The 26,620-nt window shown below is 45.4% G+C and overlaps 1 pseudogene; it reads right to left on the bottom strand.

Annotated features, from left to right (window-relative positions):
- Positions 1 to 26,620, bottom strand: part of LOC139230231 (NLR family CARD domain-containing protein 3-like) — a 130,736-nt pseudogene that overhangs the window by 19,043 nt on the left and 85,073 nt on the right.

Consider the following 26,620-nt stretch of genomic DNA (forward strand, 5'->3'; position numbering starts at 1 on the left):
ATTGAGTTTCAGAATATTGAATCAGATTTTCAGTTATTTTACACATACAGTAAATTGTGTTTTATAGCAGTCCTGTCCAATCTGAAATAGAACTACTGCCCACTTCACAGAGTATAACGTTAGAGCAGAAATTATTCATAGTTTATTTGAACTGTTCCATCAATAATTACATTCTCTTGTTTAACTTTGATATGAGTTTTCTATACTGCAGGACTGGAAATTTAAAAATATGTTTCCGTTAGTCAATAATTGTCCGCATGGCTGACATAAGACTCCCAAAGCAAGCGCTCTATTCGGAACTCCTACACGGCAGGTGATCCCCTGGTGGGCAAAGGAAACATTTCACAGACACCCACAAAGCCTCCTTGATAAAGTTCAACATCCTCATCGACAGCTGAGAATCCCTGGCCAAAGACCGCCCTAAGTGGAGGAAGAGCATCCGGGAGTTTGCTGAGCGCTTCGAGTCCCGTCGCCGAAAGCATACAGAAAACAAGTGCAGGCAGTGGAAGGTGCGTGCTACAAACCAGACTCTCCATCCACCCATCCCTTCAGAGACTGTAATTCCCGTATTAGACTGTACACTCACCTGAGAACTCACTTTTAGAGTGGAAGCAAGTCATCCTCGATTTCGAGGGACGGCCTATGATGAAATGGGTCTAAATGGGCCTCTGAATTAAATGAGTATTCTTTGAATTAACAGGTTCCTTGGTGCACAGTTTAACTGTTTCACTGCCAGTGCGAAATGGGCCAATAACCTTCTAGTCACCCTGAACAATGGGACAGAAATTTTGGCCTCCCGAGTCCGTACGGACCCAAGAAGACATCGCAAAAGACGATTTTCAGCGCACAATGCCCATGCACTGAAAACTGGCTTTTCCAAACTGTCAAGGTGGAGCTAGACAGATCTTCCGTATGTCAGCAGCCAGGACATTTGCATGGGCAAGATTGTGGTATTTACCCATATCTTACGCAGCAAATGTCCTCAAAACTCTTGCGCCTGATAAAAGCAGGCACATAGCCTACTTTTACAGGCGTAAGAGTTTTAAAACACACTTAAAACATAAAAAATATAATTTGACATTTTTTTTAAGCATAACTTAAAATATTTTAAAAAATCAAAATATATATATTTAATAATACATAAGTAACTCATTTAAATTAATGTTAAATATATAGTGTATTTTTTCTACTTTTTATTAATGTGTGTGTTTGTGAAGGTTTCTCATTCATAATAATGGGAACTCCAACTTAGAGTTCCCATTATAATGAATGAGAACGTACTTTACCCGATTGGCTGCCCACAGCCATGTGACTGCAGCTCCAGCCCTGCGCACGTCCTGCAATGCGCAGTCAGTGGAAGCCTCAGGACTGAGGACTGGGAACTCGCATGGGCACAGCAGCTTCAGGTAAGTGCGCATCTTTATGTTTTTATCCGATCGCCCGCGGGAAGGAGCCGACCGGGATTTCTAGGCTATTATGTTCATATTTCTACACTGAGTAATGTTCTAAGAACATAAGAAATAGGAGCAGGAGTAGGCTATACGGCCACTCAAACCTGCTCCGTCATTCAATAAGATCATGGCTAATCATCAACTTCAACTCCACTTTCCTGCCCGATCTCTTATATCCCCTGATTCCCCTTGTCTCCAAAAATCTATCTACCTCAGCCTTAAATAAACTCAGAAACTCAGCATTCACAGCCCTCTGGAGGAAGAGAATTCCAAAGATTCACAACCCTCTGAGTGAAGAAATTGCTTCTTATCTCTGTCTTAAATGGCCTTCCCCTTATCCTGAGACTGGGACCCCCTAGTTCCAAACATTCCTGCCAGGAGAAACAAACTCTCAGCATTTACCCTGTCAATCCCCTTCAGAATCTTGTATGCTTCAATGAGATCACCTCTCATGCTTCTAAACTCCACAGAATATAGGTCTATTCTACACAATCTTTCATTATACGACGGCCCTCTCATCCCAGGAATCAGCTAGTGAACCTCCATTGTACCGCCTCCAAGACAAGTATATCCTTCCTTAGATAAGGGGACCAAAATTGTGCAAAGTACTCCAGGTGTGGTCTCACAAGGCTCTGTACAATTGTAGCATGACTTCCTTACGCTTATACTCCAACCTCTGAGCAATAAAGGACAACATTCCATTTGCCTTCCTTATTGCTTGTTGTACCTACATGCTAGCTTTTTATTTCTTGCACAAGGACACCCAAATCTCTCTGAACACCAGAGAGTGGTTAGTTCTGTTGTGCAAATATCTTCTTTGACAGCTGTGTATCATTCTGTGCTGTGTAATTATACCACCTTACAGTTAGTTCTGTGCACAGTTCTCGTCTCCACAATATAAACATGACAGTAGCAATGGACAAGGTGCAGAAAGATTTGCAAGGATGATAACAGCACTGAGAGGGACTTAATAATGGTGTTTAATATAATGAATGAAGTTTGATAGGGTAGATAAATAAAGGTAGTCCCCAATAAATCCAATAGATAATTCAGGAGAAACTTCTTTACCAAGAGAGTGGTTAGAATGTGGAACTCACTACTATGAGGAGTAGTTGAGGTGAATGGATTAGATGCATTTAAAGGGAAAGCTAGATAAATACATGAGGAAGAAACGAATAGGAGGATATGCTGCTTGGTTTAAATGAAGAGGGCTGGGAGGAGGCGCATGTGGAGACCAGTTGGGATAAATGGCCTGTTTCTGTGCTACAGACTATGGGCTGGATTTTAACACCCAAAAAGGTAGGTTGAGGTTGGGTAAAAGGCTAAAAAAAAAAATGTACATTTCAAACCTAACCCCAACCAGTCCACTTCTGGGTTTAATAGAGGCGGGACAAGGGGTGGGCAGCCAATCCGTTCCTACGAGGCAGGTTGGCAATTTAAATATTTTAATTAGGCTGGCAGCCTCTGGTGAAACATATAGCATGCAAGGTTTCCCAGGAAACGGGAAACCCGGCAGCTGCAGGGAGGCGAGGATAGCACTGGGGAATAGATAATTGTCTTTACATCACTCCTTGTGGGCCAGAGGAGCAGGAGTGCTTCCCACCCGGCCTCCTAAATATACAAAGGATCGGGACCCCCCCCACCCCCCGGGTCATGGATCGTAACTACCTGGTGCTGAGATCTGCTCCAGAGTGATCACCACCCGACTGAAGCCAAGCCTGTCAATCATGCTGACTATCGGGGAAACTATCAAGGACAAAGACACCGCTGGGGAGTTAAGACGTCAGCATATGGGGAGTTCTGGACTTCTCCGAAACAGCCCCCCGCGCCCCCCCCCCCAACCCCATGCAACCTACCCGTTAAAATCCAGACCTGCAAATTCTACTTACTTATTTGTACATCTCTCCACCACTTTTCCAACAGTTTACAGGCTAGAGCTCGAGGGGCACTGAAAACCCAGTATCTGCTGCTCAAGGTGCTGAGCTTTTCTTGTGAGTAGAGGGCTCATGCCATGAGAGTATTGGGTTTCACAGCGTATCTGTATCCACCCGGTGTGTATGGGGTTTCACAGTGTATCAGGTTCCTGCCAGATGTGTATGGGGTTTCACAATGTGTCAGGATCCTGCCAGGTGTGTATGGGGTTTCAGTGTATCAGGATCCTGCCAGGTGTGTATGGGGTTTCACAGTGTATCAGGATCCTGCCAAGGATAGGCACCAATACAGCATCTGCACATTTACCAACAATTCAAAAATCGAAGATAATTGTAACTTGAATTTCTAGAAAATAGTTGAGGATTGATGTGAAATCCAAAGGACGTTTAATCCTGTTTCCTCAGCTTTTGAACTTCTGATTCCCGGATTCTGGCCACCTCTAAACAATCGGCTACAGTCAAATATTCTGATCCTCAGCAGTGAAATACACGAGTTGAAATCTCCATTTTATCGCTTACCTTTCAGGTGGCTGGGTATTTCGGATAAACCTCGTGCAATGTTCATGTAATCAGATGCATCAGAACCTGTTTAAATTAATTATATTTCATGAAATCAGATCTGTGCAATATTATTTTAAAATCTGCAGTGTTTGAACCTGAAATTGAATTCAGTGTATGACTTTACCGTACCGAATTCCTGTATTTCTTTCAGAATGTTGTTCAACTTTGGTAACCTGTGGCGCATTCTCACTAAGGATTCCCACATAACCCTTCGGGCTGGAGAGCCTTTCTCCATCACCAGATTTAGGAGAAGTTTGGAACTGTCTGCCCGGTTGCCCTTCTCCGCGAGCTCACTGACTTTCTGTAAAGAACAGCAATGAATGTACTGAGGGGCGGAATGGAAGTGAAACACTGAGAAAGTTTATCTGGTCATTATCACATTGCTGTTTGTGGGAGATGCTGTGCGCAAGTTGACTGCCGCATTCCTCACATTACAACAGTGACAACACAGCAAAAGTACTTCATTGACTGTAAAGCGCTTTGAGATGACTGATGGTCGTGAAAGGCGCTATAGAAATGCAAGTCTTTCTATCTTTCATCTTGATTCAACTATTAATGGGAAATAGAGATAAAAGTAAAAGAGAAATCAGAAATATTGTTCTCAGAGTGAAGAATCACTGGGAATTCGCAGTAGTTTTAATGGGATTAGTATTCTCTATCCATGATTGTCCAACATGACATCAGATTACTGATTGACAATATGATTCACTTGTTTCTCACAGTCACTTCCTGCTGTCATACTTTATGATTTACTGAAAAATAAAACAGTAGCAAATCAGAACTCCAGTGTCAGGGAAGGGACGATTCTGAAGTGAGGAAAACAGCTAGAAAACTGTCGGAGAAATTACACCGACTAATCGAAACAATCACTGCTGATTTATCGGTCAGGAGAATTGACCAATTATAACAATGATGATAAATCCAATTACGTGTTTCCTCGATAACTGAAATGTCAGGCACTCAATGTTTTGTTTACTTGCTGCCGGTATGAAACCTCAGTAACCGGGAGCACGTGTCCAGCAATGGATAGTCAGGATTTCCATCAACAACTTACATTTATACAAGGCTTTTAACATAGAACATCGTTCCAGGGTGTTTCACAGAGGCGGAAGCATACAATGAACCCGAGACAAAGCAGGATAAATTAGCAGAGGTGGCCAGAAGTGAGAAGAAAAGTTAGGTTTAAGGAGGAGAGGCAGAGGGGATGATGGAGTAAATGCTGTGGAGCCCAAGACAACTGAACCCTCGGCCACCAGTGGTGGTGTGAAGAAGGGGGTGCAAAAGAGGTCAGGGACAGAGCAACGGAGAGGTGCAGTGGCACGGGAGGTCATAGGGCTGGAGGAGCTTACAGAGATAGTGAAGGTCAATGTCATTAAGTTATTTAAAGAGCAGAATGGGAATTTTAATATGAAGGCTTTCGAGGACTGGGAGCCATTAAGCGTGAGTGAGCACACGCGTGATATCTGAATGAAAGCAGGGCATCAGCAGGATTTTGGAGTAGCTGAAGATTACAGAAGTGGCAAGTTGAGAGACCGGCCAGGAGAGCATTGGATCAGTCAGGTGTGGACGTAACAAAGGCAAGATTGAGTTTTCAGCAGGAGATGGGCAGAGGCAGGGGTGCGGCACTGTTACTGAGATAGAAGTAGGGGATGTTTGTGATGGCGAGTATACGGAATTGGGAGTTCAGCTTGAGGTTGGACACAGAGATTGCGGACACACTGCCTCAGTATCAGACAGGGGAATAAAATCAAGTGACGAGGAGACGGAGTTTGTGCTGGGAATAGCAGCCTATAACAATAGCAACAACTTGTATTTATATAGCGCCTTTAACGTAGTGAAACGTCCCAAGGCATTTCACAGGAGTGTTACGAGACCAAAATTTGGCACTGTTACATATTAATGCTTGGGGGGTCACCAAACACCAGAGGGCACCGCGGTCAGAGGTCATCGGGTCGTACACATGTGGCGTGTGTGCTTGGTCACCTGTATATAAGCTGGGTGTCTGTCATGCAGGCACTCTTGGGCTGGAATAAAGATGGATCAGGTTGCACCTGAGTGAGTTTACAGTAACCAGACACTTGAGTCATTACAATTGGCAACAAGGTAACTTAAGAACCTTCGCATGCACAATGGGCACGGTTGGAATCCTGGAGAGATTTGTGGAGGGTGAGGATTGGGCGGATTTTGTCGAACGCCTGGATCAGTATTTTGTGGCCAACGGCATGAAGGCAGAGGCCTATGCAGTTAAGCATATGGCAGTTCTCCTCACCGTTTGTGGTCTGAAAATTTACGGCCTCATGAAGAATCTTCTCTCGCCTATACGTCCGCTGGAAGAAGGGTACGAGGAATTGTGTACGTTGGTGGGTAACCATCTGAAGCCACAAGAGGGGATCATATCACGCTACCGTTTTTACATGCATGTTCATGCTGAGGGCCAGGTCGTGTCGGGATTTGTCGCGGACCTGCGACATCTTGCTGAGCCATGTAAGTTTGGGAACATGCTGGAAGACATGCTGTGTGATGTCTTCGTGATAGGCATCAGCCATGATGCAATCCTCAGGAAGCTGTTGGCTGCAGAGACACTGGATTTGAAAAAGGCCATCGCAACTGCCCAGGCATGCATGATGACAGATGATAATTTGAGGCAGATATCGATGAGTCGGAATTCCACGGCAAGTACTGTAAACAAGATGGCGTCGTTTTTGGGCAGAGCTTCTTACGCTAAACCTGCCGCTGCTCAGAGCCCGCCAACTGGTTCGACCAGATTTCATCCTGTTGGTGTTGTGCGGGCAACCATTGGCCTCATCAGTGTCGGTTTAGACAATACTCATGCAATGGATGTTCGAAAGTGGGGTATCTTCACAGGTTGTGCCCACAACGGAGCAAGCGTGTTGCGGCTCACCATGTGGTTGATGAGGACCAGTTCAGTGATGGCCCGGATACACAACCCGAGGAGGAAGTGAATGGATTGTATTCGTTCCTGAGCAAGAGCCAGCCGATAGTCGTTAATGTGAAGCTGAATGGCGTGCCTAGATCAATGGAGCTGGACACGGGTGCGAGCCAGTCGATAATGAGCCAAAGGACATTCGACAAGCTGTGGGACACTAAGGCTGCGAAACCGAAACAGAGTCCAGTCAATGCCAGGTTGCGTACTTACACTAAGGAACTCATACTGGTGCAGCAATCGAGGTGTCATATGATGGTGTGGTTCACGAGCTACCATTATGGATCATCCCAGGTAATGGTCCAATACTGTTCGGCAGGAATTGGCTCGAGAAAATCAAGCTGAACTGGAATGATGTGAAGATGTTGTCCTCAATGGATGATACTTCGTGTGCTCAAGTATTGAAAAAGTTTCCTTCCTTGTTTGAACTGGGCATTAGTAATTTTACAGGAGCCAAGGTGCAGATTCACCTGGACTCCAATGCAAGGCCGTCTATCACAAAGCTCGGTCTGCTCCGTACATGAGGAGGGAGAAGATTGAAATTGAGCTCGACAGACTCAAGCGTGAAGGGATCATATCACTGGTCGAGTTTAACGAGTGGGCTAGTCCCATTGTACCTGTGTTGAAGAGTGATGGCACTGTTAGGATTTGTGGAGACTACAAGGTTATGTTTAACCGACTTTCGAAACAGGATCAGTATCTGTTACTGAGGGCTGATGACCTGTTCGCCATGCTAGCTGGTGGAAAGTCGTTCACGAAACTGGATCTGACGTTGGCCTATATGACCCAGGAGCTTGTCGACACTTCGAAGAAACAACTGCATCAACACCCAAAAAGGACTGTTCCTCTACAACAGGTGTCTTTTTGGGATTTGTTCGGCTGCAGCCATATTTCAGAGGAATATGGAGAGTTTACTGAAGTCCATTCCTAAAACTGTCGCGTTTCAAGATGACATTCTGGTCACAGCACGACACTGCTGAACATCTGAACAATGTTGAAGAAGTCCTACAGCGTCTGGACAAAGTGGGACTCTGGCTGAAACGCTCGAAGTGTGTATTCATGGCACCTGAAGTCGAATTTCTCGGGAGGAAGATTGCTGCTGATGGCATCAAGCCCACTGATTCGAAAACCGAGGCCATCAAAAATGCACCCAGACCTCAGAATGTGACGGAGCTGCATTTGTTTCTTGGGCTACTCAACTACTTTGGTAATTTCTTATCCAGATTGAGCACTTTACTAGAGCCACTGCATGTGTTACTAAGAAAAGGCGACAACTGGGTCTGGGGTGCGTCTCAAGATAGAGCCTTTGAGAAAGCCAAGAATCTGCTATGTTCAAACAAGTTGCTTGCTCATTATGATCCATGTAAGCGTCTTGTATTGGCCTGTGATGCTTCATCATATGGGGTTGGCTGTATGCTCCAACAAGCAAATGAATCGGGCAAGCTACAACCTGTTGCCTATGCTTCGAGAAATCTGTCTAAAGCGGAAAGAGCTTACAGTATGGTAGAGAAAGAAGCTTTGGCCTGTGTATAAGGGGCATAAAAAAAATGCACCAGTACCTATTTGGTCTTCGTTTTGAACTAGAAACGGATCACAAGCCACTCATTTCATTGTATGTGGAAAACAAAGGTATTAATACCAATGCATCGTCCCATATTCAAAGGTGGGCGCTGACATTGTCTGCCTATGATTATATCATTCATCATAGACCTGGTACTGAGAATTGTGCCGATGCACTGAATCGTCTGCCCTTACCCACAACTGAGATGGAGACACCTCAACCTGCAGATCTACTGTTAGTAATGGATGCTTTTGAGAGTGAAGGAACCCCTGTCACTGCTCAACAAGTTAGGATCTGGACCAGCCATGACCCTATTTTATCGGTTGTGAAATGGTGTGTACTCGGTGGTGATTGGTCTGCTATACCTATGGAGATGCGTGAGGAGAGCAAACCTTATAACCGCCGTAAGGATGAGCTGTCCATTCAGTCAGACGGTTTACTGTGGGGTAATCGTGTAATCATTCCTAAAAAAAAGGTCGAGAAAAATTTGTACATGAACTTCATAGCACTCATCCTGGTATTGTCATGATGAAGTCCATTGTTAGGTCTCATGTATGGTGGCCTGGAATTGACTCTGATCTGGAATCATGCGTGCATCAGTGCCACACTTGCATGCAGCTAAGTAAAGTACCAGCGGAATCTCCGCTGAGTCTTTAGTCGTGGCCACCTAAACCATGGTCGAGGATCCACACTGATTTTGCGGGCCCGTTCCTAGGAAAGATGTTTTTTGTCATAGTAGATGCATATTCTAAGTGGATAGTGGTACACTCACAATAAAAGGATGAAACTGAGTACTGTGTACAATGAGCAAGTGTGACCTTAGCTCCTTTAATAAGACTCCAGAGTGCAGGTATCTCGTGGGTGGCCTGCTTATATGCTGGGAGCCCTTGGGACTCCAACAGGTGGGCCCTCTGGTGGTCAGGTGTCATGCAGGTTACAAGGGGTTCAATACATAACATCACTCCCCCATGAACTCAACAGTACACTTATTTACAAGGCGAGACGATCTGGGGTTTTTCGCTCCCTTGTCGATCGTCTCGGTACAAATGCGGGTGTGGGTGAGTTGGTCAGTTCTTCACCGGGCTGCTGGGGATGATGAATTCGGCTTCGTGGTCACCCATGATGTCAGCTGCCACTTGTGTGTGTGTTGGAGAGTCAAAGTTGGTGGTGTCTTCTTCGCGTTGTTCGTAGTTGTTGGTGAACAGCAATTTGATTTGGTCCAAGTGTTTTCTACGCGTTTGTCCATTGGCCAATTTGACCTGAAACACCCTACTCCCCTCTTTGGCTATGACCGTGCCAGCGAACCATTTGGGACCATGTCCATAATTGAGCACAAACACAGGATCATTGATCTCAATATCACGTGACAAATTTGCACGGTCATGGTACACACTTTGTTGATGCCGCTTGCCCTCCACGTGATCATGGAGATCAGGGTGGACAAGAGAGCCTTGTTTTTAGCGCCCTTTTCATGAGCAACTCGGCTGGGGGAACCCCGGTGAGTGAGTGGGGTCTGGTGTGGTAGCTGAGCAGCACTCAGGACAGCTGGGTCTGTAGGTTGCCTTCCGACACTCGTTTCAAGCTTTGCTTGATGGTCTGAACTGCCTGACCGTTGGATGTGGGCTTGAACGGGGCAGATGTGATGTGTTTGATCCCATTGTGGGTCATGAATTATTTGAATTCAGCACAGGTGAAGCACGGCCCTTGGTTGCTGACTAGGACATCAGTCAAGCCATGCGTGGCAAACATAGCTCGTAGGCTTTCAATAGTGGCCTTGGACGTGCTTACAGACATTATTGCACATTCAATCCATTTTGAGTAAGCGTCCACGACAACCAAAAACATTTTGCCTAGAAATGGGCCCGCATAGTCCACGTGGATCCTTGATCACAGTTTGGAGGGCCATGACCACAAACTTAATGTCTCTCTGGGTGCATTGCTTAGCTGAGAGCAAGTGTTGCACTGGCGCACGCATGACTCTAAATCTGAATCGATGCCAGGCCACCACACATGGGATCTGGCTATGGCTTTCATCATTACAATGCCTGGGTGGGTGCTGTGCAGTTCACATATGAACTTGTCTCTGCCTTTCTTGGGCAGGACCACGCGATTGCCCCACAACAGACAGTCTGCCTGCAGGGACAACTCGTCTTTGCGTCTGTGGAACGGCTAAATCGCCTCCTGCATCTCCGCTGGGACACTGGACCAGCTCTCATGGAGGACACAGTTTTTTACCAAGGACAGTAAAGGATCCTGGCTGGTCCAGGTCCTGATCTGGCGGGCCGTAACGGGGGACTTCTCGTTCTCGATTGCCTCCACGACCATGAACAAGTCCACTGGCTGTGCCATTTCCACCCCGGTGGTGGGTTATGGCAGCCGACAGAGCATCTGCGCAGTTGTGTGTGCCCGGTCTGTGGCAGATTACATAGTTGTATGCCGACAGCGTGAGCGCCCATCTGTGGATGCGGGCAGAGGCATTGGTCAGTTTCAAGCTCAAACTTGAAGCAAAATATGTACTGGTGCATTTTTTTCACCCTGTAAACGCACGCCAGAGCCTCTTTTTCAAACAAGCGGTAAGCCCTTTCGGCCTTGGACAAACTCCTGGACGCATAAACGACCGGTTACAACATCCCCGATTCGTTAGCCTGTTGTAACACACACCTGACCCCAATGACGACGCATCGCAAGCTAGCGCTAATTGTTTACAAGGGTTATACAGGACAAGCAGTTTGTTTGAACACAACAGATTTCTGGCTTTCTTAAAGGCCGCCTCGTGAATTCCCCCATACCCAGTCGTCTACCTTGCGCAGTAGCGCATGTAGGGATTCTAGCAGGGTGCTTAACCCAGGTAGAAAATGAGCAAAATAGTTAAGCAGTCCCAGGAACAACCGCAGCTCCGTCACGTTCTGTGGTCTTGGCGCGTTCTTGATGGCCGTCTTGGTGTCGATGGGTCTGATGCCGTGTGCTGCGATTTTTCTTCCCAAGAACTCGACGTCTTGCGACAGGAAAACACACTTCGAGTGTTTCAAACTGAGCCCCACGCGATCCAACCGACTAAGAACCTCTTCCAGATTCCTCAGGTGCTCAATAGTGTTCCGACCTGTAACCAGTATGTCGTCCTTGAAAACCACGGTGCAAGGAACCGACTTTAGCAGGCTCTCCATGTTCCACTGGAAGATAGCCTCGGCCGACCGAATCCCGAATGGGCACCGGTTATAGATGAACAGACCTTTGTGCGTGTTGATGCAGGTGAGGCCTTTCGAAGACTCTTCCAGCTCCTGCGTCATGTAGGCCAAGGTCAGGTCCAGCTTGGTGAACGTCTTCGCTCCAGCCAGGGTCGCAAATAGGTCGTCTGACTTGGGTAGCCGGTACTGGTCCTGCAGCAAAAAATGGTTAATCGCTACTTTATAGACCCCACAAATTCTAACCGTGCCGTTCTCTTTAAGGACAATCGGACTAGCCCAGTCGTTGAATTCCACCGGTGCGATGATGCCTTCTAGCTGCAGCCTGTCCAGCTCAATTTCCACTTTTTCATGCATCATGTACGGTACCACCCGTGCCTTGTGGTGGATGGGTCGCGTACCAGGAATCAAATGGATCTGCACTTTCGCCCCTGAGAAGCTTTCAATGCCTGGCTCAAACAACGATGGGAACTTGCTCAGAACCTGGGCACTTGAGGCGTTGTCAACAGACGAAAGCGCTCGGATGTCGTCCCAGTTCCAGTGGATTTTTCCCAGCCAGCTTCTGCCAAACAACATGGGACCATCCCCTGACACAGTCCACAGCGGGAGTTCGTGTACTGCTCTGTCATAGGAGACTTTGACTTCTGCACTGCCAATTACAGGGATTAGTTCCTTGGTGTAAGTCTTTAGTTTGGTGTGAATGGGGCTGAGCTTGGGCCTGTGTACCTTTTTGCCCCATAGCCTGTCGAAGGCCTTTTTACTCATTATGAACTAATTTGCACCCGTGTCCAGTTCCATAGATACTGGAATACCGTTCAGTTCAACTTTCAACATTATTGATGGACATTTCATAATGAATGTGTGTACCCCGTACACTTCTGCCTCCTCGGTACGAGTCTCCAATTCAGCCTGATCCACGGTGAATCGATATTCCTCTGCAACGTGGTGGTTTGCAGGGTTTGCAGCTCACCTGTACATTCGCTGGAGGTGTCCCATTGTTCTGCAACCGTTGCACGTATTGTGCTTGAAGCGGCATAGATGGGGCCGATGATCACCTACAAAACCGCCAACGTGTTAACTGCCTCGCATTAACGATTGATGGCGGACTCTGGGTCAACTGAGGTCGGGCCGCAGCAGCCGGTGTGTACGTTCTCCATGTATATTTGTGCTCGAAACTGACGTTACTTTATGCACAGTACTGGCCGAAACTTCTTTACTCTGCAAAATTTGTTTGGTGTTGTCGCTGGTGGACATAAATGCCTGGGCTATCGTTATGACTTTACTTAGATTCAGAGTTTCTACAGTCAACAGTTTGCGAAGGATTGTCTCATGTCCAATGCCCAGTACAAAAAAATCTCTGAGCATTTGTTCTAGGAATCCCTCAAACTCACAATGTCCTGCGAGGCGCCTTATTTCGGCGACATAGCTTGCCATTTCCTGGCCCTCCCATCGTTGACACATGTAGAACCGATATCTCGCCATCAAAACGCTTTCCTTTGGATTTAGGTGCTCCCGGACCACCGTACTCAATTCTTCGTAGGATTTCTCTGTTGGTTTTGTCGGAGCCAGGAGATTCTTCATGAGGCCATAGGTTGTTGCCCCACAGACAGTTAGGAGGATCGCCCTTCGTTTGGTAGCGAAATCATCCCCTTCCAGCTCGTTGGCCACGAAGTATTGGTCGAGTCTCTCCACGAAGGACTCCCAATCGTCCCCTTCTGAGAACTTCTCCAGGATACCGACTGTTCTTTGCATTTTCGCATGGTTGTTTGTTACCACGTCGCCAATTGGTACACTCAAAATAAAGGATGAAACTGAGTACTGTGTACAATGAACAAATGTGACCTTAGCTCCTTTAATAAGACTCCAGAGTGCAGGTATCTCGTGGGTGGCTTGCTTATATACCGTGCTCCCAAGGGATGCTGGGATCCCTTGGGACTCCAACAAGTGGGCCCTCTGGTGGTCAGGTGTCATACAGGTTAGAAGGGGTTAAATACATAACAGATAGTGTGTGTTATTATGTCATTCAGCAAGTCTACAGGTACCATTGAGAGCCTTCGTATCATGTTTGCTACTCATGGTTTGCCTGACATTATTGTGAGCGACAACGGATCTTGCTTCACAAGTCTTGAGTTCCAGGGGTTCATGAAACTCAATGGCATCAGACAAGTGAGATCAGTTCCATTCAAGCCTACTTCTAATGGTCAAGCAGAGCATGCCGTTCAAACGATCAAGCAAAATATGAAACGTGTAACTCAGGGCTCAATGCAGAGGCAGTTGTCATGTATATTGCTCAGTTACAGGTCAAGTCCTCATAACGCTTACTGGGGTTCCTCCTGCTGAACTACTGTTGAAAAGAAATCTCCAGACCAGGCTTTCTCTTATTCATCCTGATTTGAATGATCATGTTGAAAACAAACATCAAAATCAGCAATGGTGTCATGATCGTGTTGCCGTGTCACGTGCCATCTCGGTCAACGATCCGGTTTATATACTGAACTATAGTCAAGGTCCAAAATGGATCGCCGGCACTGTTACAGCCAAGGAAGGTAACAGAGTGTTTATTGTCATGCTCAAAAATGGGCAAACATGCAGGAAACACCTTGACCAGGTTAAACTGCGGCAGACGGATGAACTAGAACCGAGTGAGGAAGATGCAGTCAGTGCCCAACCAACCATTGTTCACTCATCAGAGGACTCTGCTGACATTACTGACTCTGAACCTTCAGTCTCTGATGTGGCCATGACCACTCCCATCAGATCGGCTACTCAGCCCTCAGTCTCAAGGGACTTAGAACGCTCGCCCACAGCCAAAGTTGAACTGAGACGATCAACTCGTGAGCGGAAAGCCCCAGACCATCTTAATTTGTAAAAAGACTGTTAAGATTTTAAAAGGGGATGTTATGTATTAATGTTTGGGGGTCACCAGACACCAGAGGGTGCCGCGGTTGAAGGTCATCAGGCTGTACGCATGTGTGCGTGGTCACCTGTATATAAGCTGGGTGTCTTTGTCACGCAGGCACTCTTAAGTTGGAATAAAGATGGATCAGGTTGCACCTGAGTGAGTTTACAGTAACCAGACTCTTGAGTCATTACAGACACAAAGCAACATAAGGAGAAATTAGGGCAGGTGACCAAAGAGGTAGGTTTTAAGGAGCATCCTGAAGGAAGAAAGAGACGTAGAGAGGTTTAGGCAGGGAGTTTCAGAGCTTCGGGCCCAGGCAACAGAAGGCACAGTCACCAATGGTTGAGCGATTATAATCAGGAATGCTCAAGGGGGCAGAATTAGAGGTGCGCAGACATCTCGGGGGGAGGTTGTGGGGCTGAAGGACATCACAGAGATAGGAAGGGATGAGGCCATGGAGGGATTTGAAAAGGAGGCGAATTTTGAAATCGAGGTGTTGCTTAACCGGGAGCCAATGTAGGTCAGCGAGCACAGAGGTGATGGGCGAGCGGGACTTCGTGCGAGTTAGGACACGGGCAGACCAGTTTTAAGATCACCTCTAGTTTACGTAGGGTACATATATGTGGGAGACGTTGGCAACAGTCTTCTCAATGTTTAACTGGAGGAAAATGGGGAGTGACATTCCAAACCGAGACCACAGGGGTAGCTGATTTACCCAGTTGTGTACAGTTTTGGAAACTCAATTATTGGAAGGAAATTAATATTGAAAAACTGTTCAGCAGTCACTGGGGATGTGGAATCCCTGTTATAGAGGGAATTTGAGAATTTAGTTTCTGAAAGTTCATGATGAAATAAATGTTTACAGATTGTTTCCACTGTTTGATCAGAGGCCACAAATTTAGGTTAATTCGAAGTATTAAGGTTGAAGGTGGATACATTTATTTCCGGACATGGCAGTGAGAATGTACAATTTAGTCCCACAAACTGTTGCAAGTCGATAAATTGTTATAAAAGATAATTATTTCGGAGAAAAAGGAATGTTCTAGTCCATGGAGTAAACAGATGATTAGGATTAGACTGGGTGGGATACTAACGGTAATGGGTAGTGAGCAGGAGGTTGGGATTAGACTGTGAGGGATATTAACGGTAATGGGCAGTGAGCAGGAGGTTGGGATTAGACTGGGTGGGATATTAACAGTAATGGGCAGTGAGCAGGAGATTGGGATTTGACTGTGTGGGATATTAACGGTAATGGGCAGTGAGCAGGAGGTTGGGATTAGACTGGGTGGGATATTAACAGTAATGGGCAGTGAGCAGGAGATTGGGATTTGACTGTGTGGGATATTAACGGTAATGGGCAGTGAGCAGGAGGTTGGGATTAGACTGGGTGGGATACTAACGGTAATGGGCAGTGAGCAGGAAGTTGGGATTAGACTGTGAGGGATATTAACGGTAATGGGCAGTGAGCAGGAGGTTGGGATTAGACTTGGTGGGATAGCAACAGTAATGGGCAGTGAGCAGGAGGTTGGGATTAGACTGGGTGGGATATTAATGGTAATGGGTAGTGAGCAGGAGGTTGGGATTAGATTGGGTGGGATATTAATGTATAATGTATGGAGAGCAGGTTGGAGGGGTTGGATTAGGAGAAGCTATTCTGTAAATGGGGCATGTTCTCATTGGAAGAGAGAAGGTTGAGGGGTGATATAATCGCTGATTCACTTTGCCCAGTACAGCAGAAACAGAGGACAAGGCGTGCGCTTGAAGAGCGTTAAATTCAAAACTAATCTGCAGAAACAATATTTCAGTAAGCGACTGGTCAATCTGGGGAACGGGCTCCCTAGGGAGATGGTGGAAACTGTTAGTATTGATTCATTAAAAGGCAAATTAGATAGATTTATTTCAGAAAATAACATTTTGAATTGCAGTATATGAGTAATTTGAGATATGACGTGGTCAGTGCAGCATGCGTGGGAGGAACAGTGACTTTGGATCTATGGTTCCCAAAGCTCTGCATCTCTGGAGTTTTCCTCACCTCAGGTCTGGGTCTGTTGTAGACTCATTGATAGATCGATCAGTCATCAGTTTCACAATCATTCTAGCATTCGATACCAGGATTTTAGAATTACACAGACTTTGGTTTTATTTCATCAAGCAATTCCTTTGTTAGGATATTCTGTCATCTTTGTCATGTTAGAATAATCTTAACTCATTGTGTGTCTGTCCCACTTACATGATACTCTTGTCCACTGAAATTATCCTCGCCCGTTAACCAGAGACCGAGTCCCTCCACACCCTCTTCAATCGCCTGTTCCAGTCTGTCCCGGTAGAATTTCATCAACTGGAACAGCTGGTAATCGTCGTACTTTGTCAAGATCTGAGTGATTGTAGAGTTCGGATCTATGAACATAAATGGCCACATTAACAAACATCTTCTGAAAACCCATTTACACCACATGTGCCACATTGCAACAATCTATATAGCCAATTCTTAAAAACATGGTGCAAATTTTGCAAACAGGACTTGTCTGTAGTTTATCGGTTCCAGCCTTGACCGATCATCGTCTGTATCTGTAAATGTTAACTAATTCCACCTCGAAACACAGATTCCAGGAATTTGTTCACAATGCAGTACCTCGCCCCTCCCCAACCCCCATCACATCTTCACTGTTCGATAGCCTGCATAACCCACCACAAAATGTGCTAATTCCCTTCTTATTACATAAATGCATGCATATAGATTCTATCTTAACATAACTCCCAGGAACATCCTCATTTTCCAGAATGGTCTTATTAATACTGACATCTACGAATGTTTTTTCACTCTCCTTCACATGTTATAATCAGGATTGTTTCTCTCAGAGTCCCGTTCAAACCCAAGGCCTGGCTTATAGTGAATAGATCACAGCCTCCAGAAGGAGAAGTGCACAAGGCGCTTGGGAACACCATCGCCTCCCATTTCCCCTCCAAGTCACACACCGTCCCGACTTGGACATATATCGTGTTCCATCATCATCTCTGGGCCAACATCATGGAAATCCCCATCAAGTGTTCCTGTGTCAACAGTTTTATCAATTCTACTCTCGAGTCTCAGATCCAGATATTCCCCACTCTCCAGTCATATCAGCTGATACCATTTCCACTGCTCCATTTACCCATTCTGGAAAATGATTGTTGTTGGAGGGTCCAGATCGTGGCCGACCCTTCCCTTCTCCCTGAACTCACTCTAGTGCCTTAAGAACGTGAGCCCCTCCCTCCTATTCCAGACAAGCAACAGTACATTGACCTGCTGTATACTTCTCTCCAGGAGCGGCTCAGTGCAAAACTATCCTGAGGTCACCACCTTGAGGCCATGATTTTTAGTGCAGAGTTCAAGTTTTAATATTCTCTCTATAAAGTAATTACTATCACTATTACTGGTTCCGACCACATTCTGCTCTCCTTTTCTTCCTAGAGATGTCCCCACCCTTTCCAGTATGTTCTTCCTTCGGGCACCAGGGAGGCATCCATTCGGGACCTGCTCAGTGCTGCAGAAGAGTCTGTCTATTACCCGGACTATAGAATCTCCCACCACTATTGCTCTCCTAATCCTGTGCCCCACCTGCCTCTCACCCCCGCCCCACTCAGGGTGGTCTCCTGCTACCTGGTGCCCCACTGTTACTCAGGAAGGACCTCCTCTGAATCACTGTCTCTATCCACCTTACACTCTGCAATACCAGGTATCTATTGGACAGTTCCAGCACTCGGGCTCCCTCTACATGATCACTCACTTCCCTCGTTCTACAGCCCCTGTCCTATCCCCTCTTCCTGTGTGAGTTGCCAGTTCATGCTCGTGATCCTGAACCTATGTCAGGACAGAAATTGTGTGTTAAGTAGTTTGTGAACCTACTTGAGTCCATTCTCTTTCTCGTTGAAGATGTTGGATCTTCTCCCCTATTTCGACTTTCAGCCATGATAGTGACAGGCGTTCGTAGGTTCTGATGCTCTGTAATAAATATAATGTTAACAGGAGGGTTAGATGGAAATATTAAAATGAGAAGGAGAATGTTGCCTTGTTAAACATAATACCATGTCCCTTCTCCCCCATCATACAACAGTGGTTAGCTCTGGGATCGAGCATTTCCCGAATGTTACAATCAACTCTCCATATCAGGCGTTACACAGACAGCTGCCCAGTGAAATCCAGTGATTCCCGCTGATCTCCACAACCTAGTTCCAGATGGGCACCCGTCGGCCGAGACTCCGCACTGGGAGCGTCCATTGGTGAGATTTACTCACAGTGTAAGCCCAAACCAGCCTTATTCCTGAGGTAGGGAATATTCTGCAGGTAAATGTGGAGCGGGTGATCATTGATGGATTCAACGATCCTTCTCTCAGTTTTACACAGTCTGGCGGTATTGTATTATTTTTGTTCACATTTTTGTTTAATATTTTGGATTTGTTGAGTTTCGATATTAAATTATGGCATTTTGTGAATATGATATCCATCCACATACACAATATGCCATTGTATAATTGCTCTGGTCTCTATGGGCAGTGACATTTTCAGTGTGTTCATGGAGATGTGGTCTGGTTGGTGTATATATTTGAATATATTTACCGTATCTCTTATGGCACCCGACTAAGGAGCACTGTAGGAAGTGAGGACATTTGTCGCTGTTCCACTGTTATAAGCACTAAGGTAGAATGTTATCAATTGTGTGATTTTAAACTGTGAGGTGAAGCACAGCATTGATTAGTGGAATCTTTCGGATTGCTATAACCTCAGAAATGCCCAGAATGATTCAAGTGGTTGATCTGACTGCGGTTATACAATCAGCGTGTCTCACTGTGTGTATGTCCGTGCGTCCTCTCCTTTCCCCACTGGGGAAATGTAACATTGACTAAGTCACTGATCATGTACAATTCATTTATATGCAGTTTTACTCGCGCTGTCCCTTGTATAATAAACACAACAGAAACAACAGCTTGCATTTACACAGCACCATTACATCGAAAAACATCCCAAGATGCTTCATAGAAACGTAATCATTCAGAAGATGGCCGCTGAACAAAAGGAGGTAGAAGGAGGAGAACTAAAAGGTTGGTCAAATAAATGTGTCTAAGTGCCCTAAATGAGCAGAGGGAGGTGGAAGGGTTTAGATGAGGAATCGCAGATCAGAGACACGATACATCAGGGCACGGCCGCCATAGATGGGGTGAGGAGAGCATGAAATGTAGAAGAGGCCCAAGTTGGCGAATAGAGCTTTCAAGGCGGTGGCTTGTGGGACTGGAGGATGGCGAGAGGGGGATGGGGCCATGAATGGATTGAAGCGCAAGGAGGAGCACATTTTACAAAAATATTGGTGATGGGCCCTACCATCTGTTGGTAATTTTAGTTACCCTGTAAAACTGTTTATATGAAGATTAGTGATGGGCCACTATCCTGTTGGTTATATAAACAGTAATAACTGAAATTAAGACTGGTCATGGGTCCTCTTTCGGGTAATTTCAGTATTCACTGTTTATATAAAGATTGGTGATGGGCCCTACCTGTGGGTAATTTCAGTAATTACTGTTTATATAAAAGATTGGTGGTGGGCCTCCTTCCTGTTGGTAATTTCAGTAATTAATTATATTAAGGTTAACCCAGGAACCTCCTATCTGTGTGAAACGTGGTTTGCGCCTTGAACCGGGTTCCATTTTAAACATTCCTTCAGTTTGAAACTCTCAAAAGGGAGCGGCCTCTCTTTATCCGCCAGAGTGACAAATACCCGCCTCATTGAAGTGAAATGATTTCAAGGAAAGCAATCATCCCTGCTCCATTCTCCCACCTAATTCACATCCGTTCCTACCTGACTCACTGATATTGCCGCGTTAAACAGTAATTCAACATTATTAATCAGAGTAAGTTTTATCGCCGAAGTTGCTCCGATGCTGTGACTGGATCGCGCACAGTCTGGCCTCAGGTAACCAGAGGCTGATTTTCCCAGTGCTCGGCCCTGAGCGATAATCGGCCAGTGTGAATGTGTTAACCCTTTACTGAGCTCAACTGTGTGCTCGATCTGAACTGCTGTTCCCGCCTTTGATCAGTTAAATAAAACTGTACTGGGCACCAAACGGTTCAGTGAGTGAGTCAATAAAACATTCATACCGAAATAGATGGACACAAGTTCCTAACCTGGTCTGTCTGAACTATGAATTCTACAATAGGGAGGAGACGACACTGGGCTAAATCCCCAGAGTTCGTGTTCCCGCTTTCTGTCCCAGAATAGCTTTAAAATGTGTCTGTGGGGAGACTGGGAGTGGGTTTAACCCTGAAATCCCTGGTGTAAAATGGACTGCCCTCAGTCACAGTCTCAGCCCACACTCAGAATAGCTGCATCCCTGGCGCTGGGGAACACATCAGACCGCGGGAAACATGCTTTAGAGGAAGAGTAACGGGAGAAATTAAAAAGAGTAAAACACACAAATGAAGCTTAGAATACATGTTAACCTTACCTCGATCACACAACGATGTTGTCTCTATTTCCGTGTAGATTTTGAGAGAATATCCTTATTATTTCACTGCAACCAGTTTGTTTAATTTGTGCAAATCACAAATTGTGAGTTTGATCTGCTGCTTGCTCTGTGAAATTCAGAGCTTCGCCCTGTGTGAAAGCTGCTGCCAGCCCTCAGGGTGGTTTAAACTGAAACATTGCTCATTCGCTTCAGAACAGGGAGCGGCCTTTCTGGTCCAATCAAATCCAACCAGTTTGACAATTCGCTGCCACTTCACCTGTGAAGAGACGTGATTATAGATTTTAATTAATGTCTTGTTCAGGAAGTTCAGTAAAACAACGATTTGCTAAATGTCCCGGGGCGCTCCTATCCCTTGTAATTTTAGGTAATTACTTTTTATATAACGATCAGCAACTGGTTTCCCCTATCTATGAGACCTTGCAGGTCAGGGCTGCTGCGCCGAAGGCTGGGTCGGGTCACCGCTGCTCTTTTGAAGGCAGGTACAGCAGGAGCGATGAGGTTGGAGCGCAGGAGCAGTGAGTGATCGTGGAGCAACATGAAGAGGCGTGGGCCCAGGGGCAGCACAGGCCAGCCCACATTGTGATGTGTGCGCACTAGGTCCGTGCAGCAGAGCAGGTCTCCAGTCGTCTTGTTTAATCCTTGCCACTGGACCAATACCTAGCTCTGTCAAGCCCATGTGGTGGCTGGTGTGCAACAGCCACCACACGTTAAAAAAATCCACACACAGGCATCTTCCACCCTTCAGGATGTAGCTCAGGATCTGGAATTTTAGGACATTCATTGAAACATCTGTGAACTCATCCCTTTTTGGCATGGAAGCAAGTCATCCTCGATACGAGGGAACGCCTATGATGATGATGATGATCTGTAAGAAAGGTGTTTTCAGCCCTGAAACAGGTTTCCGTCTAAAACATTCCTGAATCAGTTTATTTCCAAAGGGAGCGGCCACTCTGATTTTCTATTCAGCCAGTCTGACAATAACCGGCTCATTAGTGTTAACTTTCTTCAAGTAAAAATCCAAGTCTGAATTGTGAATTCTACAATAGGGAGGAGGTGACACTGGGCTAAATCCCCAGAGTTCGTGCTCCTGCTTTCTGTCCCACAGCCGCTTTAAAATGTGTCTGTGGGGAGACTGGGGGAGATCCGGAGTGGGTTTATCCCTGAAATTCCCAGTGTAAAATGGACTGCCCCCAGTCACAGTCTGAGCCCACACTCACATAATAGTTGTACTCCCGGCACTGGGGAACACATCAGACTGCGGGAAACAGGCTTTAGAGGAAGAGTAAAGGGAGAAATGGAAGAGTAAAACACACAAATGAATCTTAGAAGCTACCTTACCTCGATCCCGCAGTAATTGTCTGTCTCTATTTCCGTGTAGATTTTGCCAGTTATATCCTTGTTATTTCACTGCAACAAATCAGGTAGAAGTTCCCAGTTTGATTTGAGCAAATCACAAATTGTGAATTTGATCTGCTGCTTGTTCTGAGATTCAGAGCTCCGCCCTCTGTGTGAAAGTTGCTGCCTGCCCTCGGGGTGGATTCAACTCAAACATTCCTCATTTGCTTCAGAACGGGGAGCGGCCTTTCTGCTGAAACAACATTGAACCGGTTTGACAAATAATCCTGACGTGAAGATGATTATAGATTGTAATTTATCTCTTCCTGTTTCAGGGAAGTTCAGTAAAACAGACACATTGTTACAAATAAATTGTTACATTCCAATTACAAATGTCCTGAAATTGCTGATTTTACCAGCAACCCTGATGCTGAACTGATGTGTCCAGTATTCTGATCCTAAACAATATACCCACCCCCGAGTTAGATGTTGTTGTTAAATCAACAGTGAGTCAGGCTAGAGCAACCCGCTCCCTGATGCTGTGTGGGAGTCTCCGCCTGTGCCGGGCGAGTCCCAGCAGTTCTTCCGCACACACCTGGTGGGACAAGACGACACTTGCACAGAAGCTTGTTGTGTTGTGTGTGAGCGGCACAGTGCAGTCCTGCTAATTGATCGGTTTACCCACAGCAATGCTCAAACAAAGTCTGCCTGCCCCTGCCATTATATTTGTGCAGTGTATTTCTGCAACCCCACAAGATGTCTGCGCTCCTCAAATTCTATCCTCTTGAACATCCCTCATTATAACTGCTCAACCATTGGTGGCCGTGCTTTCAGCTGCCTGGGCCCTAAGCTCTGGAACTCACTCCCTAAACCTCTACGTCTCTTTACTTCTCTTTCCTCCTTTAAAACGCACCTTAAAATCTACTTCTTTAAACATGCTTTTTGTTATCTGCCTTAATTTCTGTATTTGTGGCTCGGTGTCAAATTTATCTGTTTGTCTTGTAACACTGTTGTGAAGCACCTTGGGATATTTTACTACGTTAAAGGTGCTATATAAATAAGAGTTATTATTAATGTTAAGGCCCCTGCAGCAGTGCTCTAGTCTGTGCCCAGTTTGTCCACTTTAATCCAATCCTGGGGGAGTTTCAAGGCCTTGTTGCTCTTTCCTGACATTTTCTTCATTTAATGTCTGGAATCACTTTATCAATGCATTTTAGCAGATTTTTAACCAACAACATTACAGTTAATTGCATCAGCTCTATAAAATAGTTCAGTATAAAAAGAGTCCCATAGATTAAAAATCCTCCCAAACTGCGGGGAAAAATAGATGTTTATTGATCCCAGCATCCAAGGGCCTACTCTTTCCAGGTGTTTGTGGTTTCAGTGTATCAGGATCCTGCCAGGTGTGTATGGGTTTTAATGTATCAGGATCCTGCCAGGTGTGTATGGGGTTTCACAGTGTATCAGGATCCTGTCAGGTATGTATGGGGTTTCAGTGTATCAGGACCCTGTCAGGTGTGTATGGGGTTTCACAGTGTATCAGGATCCTGCCAGGTGTGTATGGGGTTTCACAGTGCATCAGGATTCTGTCAGATATGTATGCGGTTTCAGTGCATCAGGATCCTGCCAGGTGTGTATGGGGTTTCACAGTGTATCAGGACCCTGTGTGGAAAGTATTTTTATCTAAGCTGATACCATACGGTATTTGTGTGCCTTTTGATTAAAATGGAGTCCTGGCCCTTCCAGAATTTTCTGCATTTTAGCAGTCAGCTTGCATAAACAGCTAAACCTGCTGTTAGATGGCTGATGGCCACCAGACAGCTAGGAGACAAGTCATGCTGAGACAAGTAACCCCCCATGGTGCTCTCCTATTGTCTACACTACAGGAGTTCCATGTCACCCCACCCTTATCTTCTAGCCATTATCTTTTTCCGAGACCTCATCCATTTGATGCAAACAGATAAACTGACCAGGAAATTGAAACAATCCTGACACAATACAAGACAGGTGATAGCCCATTACCTATGACTCATGGAGTAATGGCCGTTTGGCTTTCTGATATCCCTGACAAAAGGAAATATCTGGACACCATGTCAGGACCAGGATATAGTAATTAACTCTTTATCTGTATTCACTGACTGTGAGACAGAGCAATACACAGGGAGAGGCCAGAACTTTGGTTTTACTGTATAAATATCTTGTTAAACTGAACCATTTCGGAGGTGTTCATTTAGCCCTTGACTGAGTGAAACCTACCCCTTGCGAGCAAGTAAATTAAAAAGGAAACTTCTACCGGAGCTGTAAGTGTCGGAGTCATTCTTTTCGGAGGTCGAGATTTCGACACCTGTCAGGTGTGTATGGGGTTTCACAGTGTATCAGGATCCTGCCAGGTGTATATGGGGATTCAGTGTATCGGGATCCTGCCAAGTGTGTATGAGGTTACACAGTGGGGTACCACAGGGATCAGTGCTGGGACCCAAACTATTTACAACCTAAATTAACGACTTCGATGAAGGGATTGAGTGTAATGTAGCCAAGTTTGCTGACTATACAAAGATGGAAGGAAAAGCAATATGTGAGGAGGACACAAAAAACCTGCAAAAGTACATAGATAGGTTAAGTGAGTGGGCAAAAATTTGGCAGATGGAGTACAATATAGGAAAGTGTGAGGTTATGCACTTTGGCACAAAAAAAATCAAAGAGCAAGTTATTAATTCAATGGAGAAAAATTGCAAAGTGCTGCAGTACGTAGTCATTATGTAGCAAGCCCAACACGAGAGGGGGCGGTCTTGGATTTAGTTTTGGGGAATGAAGCTGGGCAAGTTGAAGGGGTATTAGTGGGAGAGCACTTATGTGCCAGTGACCATAATTCAGTTAGATTCAAGTTGGTTATGGATAAGGACAAGTATAGGCCTGGAATAAAAATTCCGAATTGGGGAAAAGCTAATTTTGCTAAGTTAAGGAGTGATTTGGCCATAGTGGACTAGAAACAGCTACTTGTGGGTAAATCAGTGTCGAAACAGTGAGAGGCATTTAAGGAGGAGATCCGGAAGGCTCAGGCCAAACATGTGCCCTTAAAGAAAAAGGCTGGGAAAAATAATTCTAGAGCTTCCTGGATGTCTAGGGACTTACAGGGGAGGATTAAGAAAAAAAGGGATGCTTATGTCATATATCAACGACTAAATACTATAGAATCTTATAGGAATATAGAAAGTTTAAGAGGCAAAATTAAAAAGGATATTAGGAATGCTAAGAGAGAGCACGAGAAATTCTTGGCCAGTAAAATTAAGGAAAACCCTAAGATGTTCTATAAGTATATTAAGAGTAAGAGGGTAACTAATAAAGGGTAGGGCCTATTAGAGTCCATGATGGTAATCTTTGTGTGGAGGCGGAAGATGTTGGGAGGGTTCTTAACGAATACTTTGCATCTGTTTTCACAAAGGAAAGGGGCAAGGCAGATACTGCTTTCGAGGCAGAGTGTGATATTCTGAATGAAATAAATATAGCGAGAGAGGAAGTATTAAGGGCTTTAGCAGCTTTGAAAGTAGATAAGTTCCCAGGCCTGGATGAAATGCATCTCAGGCTGTTGAGCGAAGTAAAAGAGGAAATAGCAGAGGCCTTGACCATCATTTTCCATGATTTGGATTGGACATGATGCCGGAGGATTGGAGGACTGCTGATGTAATACCCTTGTTTAAGAAGGGAGAAAGGGATAGGCCGAGTAATTACAGACCTGTCAGCCTAACCACAGTGATGGGAAAATTATTAGAAAAAATCCTGAAAGACAGGATAAATCTGCATTTGGAAAGGCAAGGATTAATTAGGGACAGTCAGCACGGATTTGTTAAGGGAAAATCGTGTCTGACTAACCCGATTGAATTTTTTGAGGAGGTAACCAAGAGGGTCGATGTAGTATATATGGATTTTAGCAAAGCTTTTGATAAGGTCCCACATGGTAGACTGGTCAAGAAGGTTAAAGCCCATGGGATAAAGGGCAAAGTGTCAAGTTGGATCCAAAATTGGCTTGGAGGTAGGAAGCAAAGGGTAATGAGTGACTGATGTTTTTGTGTTTGGAAGGATGTTTCCAGTGGGGTTCTGCAGGGCTCAGTACTGGGACCTTTGCTTTTTGTGGTATATATCAACAATTTAGATTTGAATATAGGGAGTATGATTAAGTTCGCAGCCGATACTAAAATTGGCTGTGTGGTTGATAATGAAGAGGAAAGTCATGGGCTGCAGGAGGATATCAATCTAC

The sequence above is a fragment of the Pristiophorus japonicus genome, chromosome 19 (assembly GCF_044704955.1).
Source record: "Pristiophorus japonicus isolate sPriJap1 chromosome 19, sPriJap1.hap1, whole genome shotgun sequence".
NCBI classification, from domain to species: domain Eukaryota; kingdom Metazoa; phylum Chordata; class Chondrichthyes; family Pristiophoridae; genus Pristiophorus; species Pristiophorus japonicus.